This window comes from Sinohyriopsis cumingii, chromosome 11, assembly GCF_028554795.1.
Source record: "Sinohyriopsis cumingii isolate HCF-2022 chromosome 11, ASM2855479v2, whole genome shotgun sequence".
NCBI classification, from domain to species: Eukaryota; Metazoa; Mollusca; class Bivalvia; order Unionida; family Unionidae; genus Sinohyriopsis; species Sinohyriopsis cumingii.
The window spans coordinates 45,357,163-45,364,484 of NC_142971.1; the positions used below are offsets into that span (position 1 = coordinate 45,357,163).

A 7,322-nucleotide genomic window follows, 5' to 3' on the forward strand; every position below is an offset into this window, starting at 1 on the left:
AAAAAAGGAAGACATTTTGCTTAATTCTTACACGGATGTAAGTGGAAATTTTCTTTCAATTTTAAATTGATTCACCCTATATTATTACAATGGAATCGTCCCCTAACACCATTTGCGAAGATTGCGTTTTAGCCTACTGCGGAAACTTTGCTCATAACTTTCATTCTATTAATAGTACAAGAATAAGATTAATACTTTAGAAATGTAAAAAGAGAGGACGCAAGAGTAATGGCACGTAAAAAAGTTTTAACTTTGGTTAATATACATGAACTGTGTGAAAAGTAAGAAATTTAACGAGAATGACCTCACTGACATCTTCAGTTTATCTATAGTATCACAAAGGTTTTTCCCTTTTACTACATTTAGCACAAGAACGATAACTTATGTTGCTTGATATAATAATTTACAATTGATTTTCAACCCTTGTTAAATCATACCATCAGAAGTGTGTATAAATCTTTTTGGTAGCTACTTCGGTGTACAACAACTAGTGAACAAAAGTTCCGATGTAAATATTTTTCACAAGTTTCCAAATGACTCTATGTAACATACGGATTATAGGTGGAGATTAGAACCTGCCCCGGCCTTCTGGCAGTGATATACGCGACATGTATTCTTTATGAAGAAATTATGTTAAGTTCAGGGCCTGATCGGGGAGTTGGGTGGCGGGTTCGGGGTTTCAGACCCACCCCCACCGCTCAAAAAGTACACACACATACACACAGAGAGGTGCTCGATGCGAGCTTGATGTTAAGGGGAAAAAAAATAATCTGAAGGGGAAAAATCATACAGAGTGACAAAACGACCTTAGATTACCCCCATGACCCGTTCTGACATAGGACCCTCTCTGTCATAATATGTAAGAGAGAAGGTACGGAACTTCCAAATATTTCATTCCACCCATGACCATCGATTTCCTTCTGCTATTTCTGTCTTTAAAGGCACACGTCCACACTATATGGCTTATTTTACTCCTGAGATTTTTTTTCTATCCATCAAGCCATCATTGACTTTTCTGCGTTGTACCAAACTGAAGTTACGTGCTCCGAAACGTTGCATTTTCGCGAAGTTTTACTCAACATCAAGCTAGTGAGGTAGCTCAGACCATACCTGCTAACTATGAGAGACGAGGTACCTGGACGTTTCGCCCCATGGACGTTTCGGCCCAAGACATTTCGCCCCACTTCAGTGGACATTTCGCCCCACTTCAATGGACATTTCGCCCCACTTCAATGGACATTTCGCCCCACATGGTACATGGACGTTTCGCCCCATGGACGTTTCGGCCCATGGACGTTTCGTCCCACATTAAATAAAGTATGAACCCTCACTCGAGTACAGCCTGTCTCAGTATAATGGTAATGCGAGAAACGACACACATCATCAATCATACAAAACAATATGGCTTATTTGATACCGCTGTGTTTTTGCATCATGTCAGAAAAGAAGAAGAGACATTACAAAAAGGTGTGTGTGTGTGTGTGTACTGAGGATGAGAGAAGATTATGATAATTACTTTAATATCATAATGTCTAAAATAATGAACAGTATTTTATCACAGAAAATATATTTTCAATTTATTTATCCTAAATATACACGTCCAGATCAAAAAGTGATTTAGAAAATCAGTAATCAAATTAATTATTGTACAAACAAATAAAAGACACTAAACGATACTGAATAATCAGTATATCCATGAATAGTTTTACTTTTTCTCTTCCATTTTCAGGTTTTTCAGTCAGTCAAGGACCTATTGCCTGAAACGAAAGAAAGTCCAGTCATTTGTTGTTGACTTCGAAAAGGATCTTTGGCAAGGAATCAGAGCAGCTTTTAAAACCCCGCAGATACATGGTTGCGCATTTCATTTTGGACAGGTCCTTTGGAGAAAGATTCAGGAATTGGGATTACAGGTAAACACATTTCAGTCCACTCCATTGAGCTGCGATGTTAATATTCATTAGTCTAGTTACGATGTCTTTAGACTTTGGATAGCTAGTTCAAACAATTTTCGAAATGCTGAAAATCACTTATAACTCAACAATTTTTTGGGAAATTCAATATCTTGAGAAGTCAAAATCTAAATTATTTACGAAAATGTATAAATCTGTTCATCCCAATTCTTTTTTTTTAATTAAAAAATAATTGTATTTTCGTTTCCAATTCTAACGGGTCTATCAGGAACACGACAGTATGTACAAACTTCTGTGAAAGGTTTTCGCACTCCCCCTATTACCAGCAGACGACATACCACCGTCATTTGCAGAATTACAACGAAGAGTTGATCCAGAGGCAGTGAATGTGCAGTCATTCCTACGATATGTGGAAGACACCTGAATTCACAATGACATATGGACTGTTGACTCCTGGTCAGTTTATGGCAGAAGCATGCGAACCAATAATGATGTGGAAGGGTGGCATAATCGTATGAACAGGAGAGCAAGAAAGGGAAATTTGCCTTTCTGTCTCCTCATAACTTTACTTTATAAGGAAGCCAGAGAAGTTGGATCTGTAGTTCGTCTGTTGCAAGAGGGGAAGATAAGACGACATCAAAAGAAACAGACAACAAAAGTTCAGGGTCGCCTTATCAAGTTATGGGAGAAGTATGGAAACCACCAAATCAGCACGAACACCTTGCTTAAATGCTGTGCCAGATTGTATGGTCCGACATAGTACTAATATTAGTACCCTTACTCGTACCTCGTGGACAGGGTACTAAATGAGCATATACGTGTTAATGGAGCAAGCCGAGTGTGAATCACACCCGGCGCTCTTTTAGCCTAATAATAACACTTTAAACATATTCCTTGCATATAATCCAATAAATTGAGTAGTCCTCTTATTTAATACCGGAAGTATCGAAAATCATTGTAGAAATAGTTGTAAAATCTCGTTTACCTTTTTTTGCCGATATTTTCGTTTAGATCGTCTGTGCACAGCTTTGAAAAGATGTAATGTATAACGATCGGGCTATAGAAATGAAATACATTAATTTGGACTGTTTCTGTCAGCAGTTGAGTCGAGTAATTAGGACCCGATTTATAGCTAGTTTTACAAAATTCAAAGTAACAATGCCAATAAATGGCAGGAGATAAAAAGTCAATTAACCCGAGCTTGAAAAAAAATGAGTAAAGTTCAACGTTTGAAAAAAAAGTTTAACGATAGATCTTATTACATAAATGAAGAAAGAAAAAACGAAACTATTGTCTGATATAACGGCACGCTGAATGTAATTGAAATGGATGAGAGTGATGGGATTATGGGGCATAAAATTAAATCATAACGGCAGGCTCCTAAAGTAAAATGAAGATAATGGTGTAATGCTTGTGAATTTCTATAAATGTCCGATATTTCCAATGATGTGGGGCGAAACGTCCATGGGGCGAAACGTCCATGTACCATGTGGGGCAAAATGTCCATTGAAGTGGGGCAAAATGTCCATTGAAGTGGGGCGAAATGTCCACTGAAGTGGGGCAAAACATCCTGGGCCGAAACGTCCATGGGGCGAAACGTCCATAATCCGAGAGACAAACACGATTACCCTGTTTCCCATTTGTACTGAGGTAACTCAGAGCAAACCTGCTTCCTCTGCGAGTACCATGCATATGACCACCCATACTGAATCTAGAGATTAGTGACCAATGGCTCTCAAAAACCTGGACATTAAGTTAAGCTTGCAGTCTTGAACTAAATTTAGAAACCATTGTTTTCTTATTAGACTTAAAGATCACCTGCCACCTATATTGTACAAACGTGTGATATTATTATAGTTATAAACAAAACGCATTGGTTATGTATGCACACCATAAAAATGTTTAATTAGACTTAAAACTCCGCTTTATAAAATGGAAAAATTATTCGGCAATCTCCGTTAACATTTGGTAGTTTCCGTGTGCCAAAACCGAACGTGACGTACATTTATCCCTTCTATTGAATCTAGCCATTCAAGTGCTTAATTTCCCCATGGAAATGTGTATGTGATATAGCATACGATCATGCTTTTGTACAGCAAATATGAGCACTGTGTTGCATACGGATTTTACCAAAAGAGTGATGATGGGGAAAAAGCGTTCTTTCTTTTTCCGAAAAACCATGTTTACCAGATAAAAGTGTATTTAATCTGTGGGATCAAACAGGGGAGGGATTGGAAAATTGTATCATTTATGCCGGATTATAGTGAATTTGGCCCAAAGACGATTCGGCCCAACTCGAAATAGAATTTGGCCAAACTTAACAATAGTTTGTACGTTCTTTTTCTTCAACAAAGAAGTAGATGATATGTAAGATAGGTTTTAGGGGGGAAAAAACTAAATTTAAATAAACTATTTTGATATTCTTTGAAAGAAAATAATCTTCCTTCGTAACGTACATATTTATGAGAGAAAACACAAACTGACATATCTTGCTTGTTCTAACTAAAATATGTATATACATTTTTATGCTAACAAATATATGCATCTAGACAACGACATTCTCAATTTAAGTCTTCCGGTCAAATTATCAATAATCATTTATAAAACAAAAATATGTAACATAATATTCTACATAATACGTATACATTTTGCTAAGAGTAGTGTACATGAGATATTATGACAAATATACTTAATTTTAGGCTTCACGTTGTAACACAGCTGCATACAATACATACTAGGTTACACTTGAGAGAGAGATAGAGAGAGAATAATGTTGAGCATTTTGTTAGTATTCAGTTGCTGCAATATGAAGCTCTTACCAGTTAATTGTATTGTTTGTTTTTATTTTTCAAGTTGTCTTATTGTTCGCGCGCGTAAATTGAAAGCTTGTCATTACTGGTCAACATCGTCAATCATATTTGTTCCATTATTCCGTACAAATTAGAAAGGAAATCATTTTGTGTTTAATTTGTGCCCCCCACCCCACCCCCACCCCCCACACAAACACACTCACGGTACAAAATAAATTGATCAGCATACACTTGTTTGAAAATAAAATGAAAGAAAGTAACCTTACATTGTTATCATATATTCCTTCTTTTTCATCCTGCGAAAATTATTTTAAAAAATATATATATCCACAAACTCCGTATATGTAGCGGATGCCGGCTTGCGTATGCATCCTTAGCGTAGTGTGTATTGCTTATGTCAAATAACAAAATCGCAAATGAGACGAAAGTATCACCCGATTGCTTGAAGGCACCTCCCATTTATGCATGATAAGTTACTTATTGCAAACTGACCCAGATTGTATTGTATTCAGGTTAACTATAAGTCGGTATCTTGCAAATAATAAAAAAAATCATTTTTTTAAAAAAAATACATTTAATGTGAGTGCAAATGATACTCTTTTTGCTAGCATGGGTTAAAAAAGTATTATTAAAGCAAGTTATTATTGTGTGTACTATTTGCCCTGCAAACATCAATTATGATTACATATGGCAAACAAATAGAAACCTGTGTGATAAACACAACTGGCATGGAGCAATAAAATCATTGTTTAAACTTACCTACAGGATATCAGATACATAGGTTATTTTATTACAATGCAAACCAACTCCGGAAAATTGACGTTGGTATCTTTTTAGTGTGCCGATTTTTTTTTCTTCTGAAGTCTGCCGACAAAAGGAAGTCAAGTTTGGTTCCTTTGGATATCTTAAGTGTGCCGATTTCTTTCATTTTTTTTTATATAAAGTCTGCCGACACAGGGAAGCCAGCATTGATTTTTTTAACCTGTCTGAATTTTCAAAATAAATTGAAACAATGGAACAGTTTTGAAAGCGACACAATCTAGTGCATCATGCACGCATACCGATATAAGGCTGAACAGTAAATTAGTTTTCATTACTTTCATCTAAAATATTCCCTATCCATAGTTTATGGTGTTTTATTTTTCGACGACAAGAAGCATGTACTTAGTCTTGTAGGGATACATGTACGTCATTTCCGGTTGCGTCCTCTATAGGTGGACATAAGACACAATTAATTTTACTATATGTTATCTACATTGGTTTCTCAGTACTGACCTTTCCACTGTGTGACAATCAATACAAATCATATGCTAATCTAAAATACCTTCAAAGGTGACTTCACGGTGAAGTTCTCGTCAAAGGTTGACCTGCTCTTTTTTTAGATGCTTAACTGTCAACACATCACCATGTAAACAGACCACAGATTTCACTTCCGGATCATCACCAAGGCCTTATTACTCACTGTGCACTGTCGCCGAAATACACACATACAACAACACCCTGAGCTCATATTATCAAGAATAAACAGTTACCTTTAAATCCCTACCAAAAATGCATAAATAAAACTCTTCTATCACCACCAAAATGAGAGAGGAAAAAATGTTCTAAAAATAGACTAGAACTACATTCGTTTGGGTACTGAACTGGAAGTATTAATTGTGAACCGATTCCAGGTGGGAAATTGTAACTAAGGGGAAGTAACAGCGTTGTATACTTCTATTTCGAGTAATTAAATTATTATTTATTCTTTACCCTTGATAAATTTTTTGACTTTTTGTGTGCAAGTATAACTATTTTTAATCATGTAATGCAAATCGGATATAAATAGGAAAATGTTAGAGTATGGCCAGTGACCTTTAACACAATTACAACCTCTGACCTTTGACCCAAGAATCTATAGGGTTCTTTACTACCCAAAGTACAAGCCATCCACAAAATCTGGTCAGACAGTCCACAAAGATTGGTCAAGATATGTAATGCTCCAGTCTTATTGTACAGGAACCACTTTTCTTTGTTTAGACACAGTGATCCTAAAATCGATAGGCTTTTGTTTAAACACAGGTGCAAGCCATATTACAAATGTTGGTTCAAGTCTGTGAAGTAGAACTGCTGTTATTGTGTGGAAAACATGTTTCTTCTTTCCCTCACTCTGACCATGACCTTTTGACATTAAAATCATCATGCTTTTTCTGTACCCCATATGCAAGTCATATACCAAGTTTTGTCCAAGTCTGTAATGTGGAACTAATGTTATTAAGTGGAAACAATGTTTCTTCTTTCAGTCTTAGTGACTTTGACCTTTGACTCCAAATATCAATAAGACTCTTTTCATCCTGAGAACAAGTCATTCTCAAAGGTTGATATTGGTATCTGATGTAAAACTAATGTTATTGTGCAGAAACATTCCCCTCTTTCAATCAAACTGGCCTAGACCTTTGATCTTTTGTCCCCAAAATTGAGAGGTTTCTTCCTTACCTAAGTGCAAATCATCCACAACCCTTAAATGTTTGAGAAATCAAGTGATTCTGCTGACAGATGAATGGACAACATCATAAGATAATACTCACTGCCTTCTGGAAAGCAAATGAAAACAAACTCACAG

General features: G+C 36.2%; 1 pseudogene across 1 annotated transcript; it reads left to right on the forward strand.

Annotated features, from left to right (window-relative positions):
• The first annotated feature begins 58 nt into the window (after positions 1-58).
• LOC149788048 (uncharacterized) lies at positions 59-7,176 on the forward strand (annotated as a pseudogene). Its single transcript, XR_016424055.1, has 3 exons — positions 59-508; positions 1,730-1,910; positions 2,179-7,176. The product of XR_016424055.1 is annotated as an uncharacterized LOC149788048 (transcript).
• Positions 7,177-7,322: the final 146 nt, after the last annotated feature.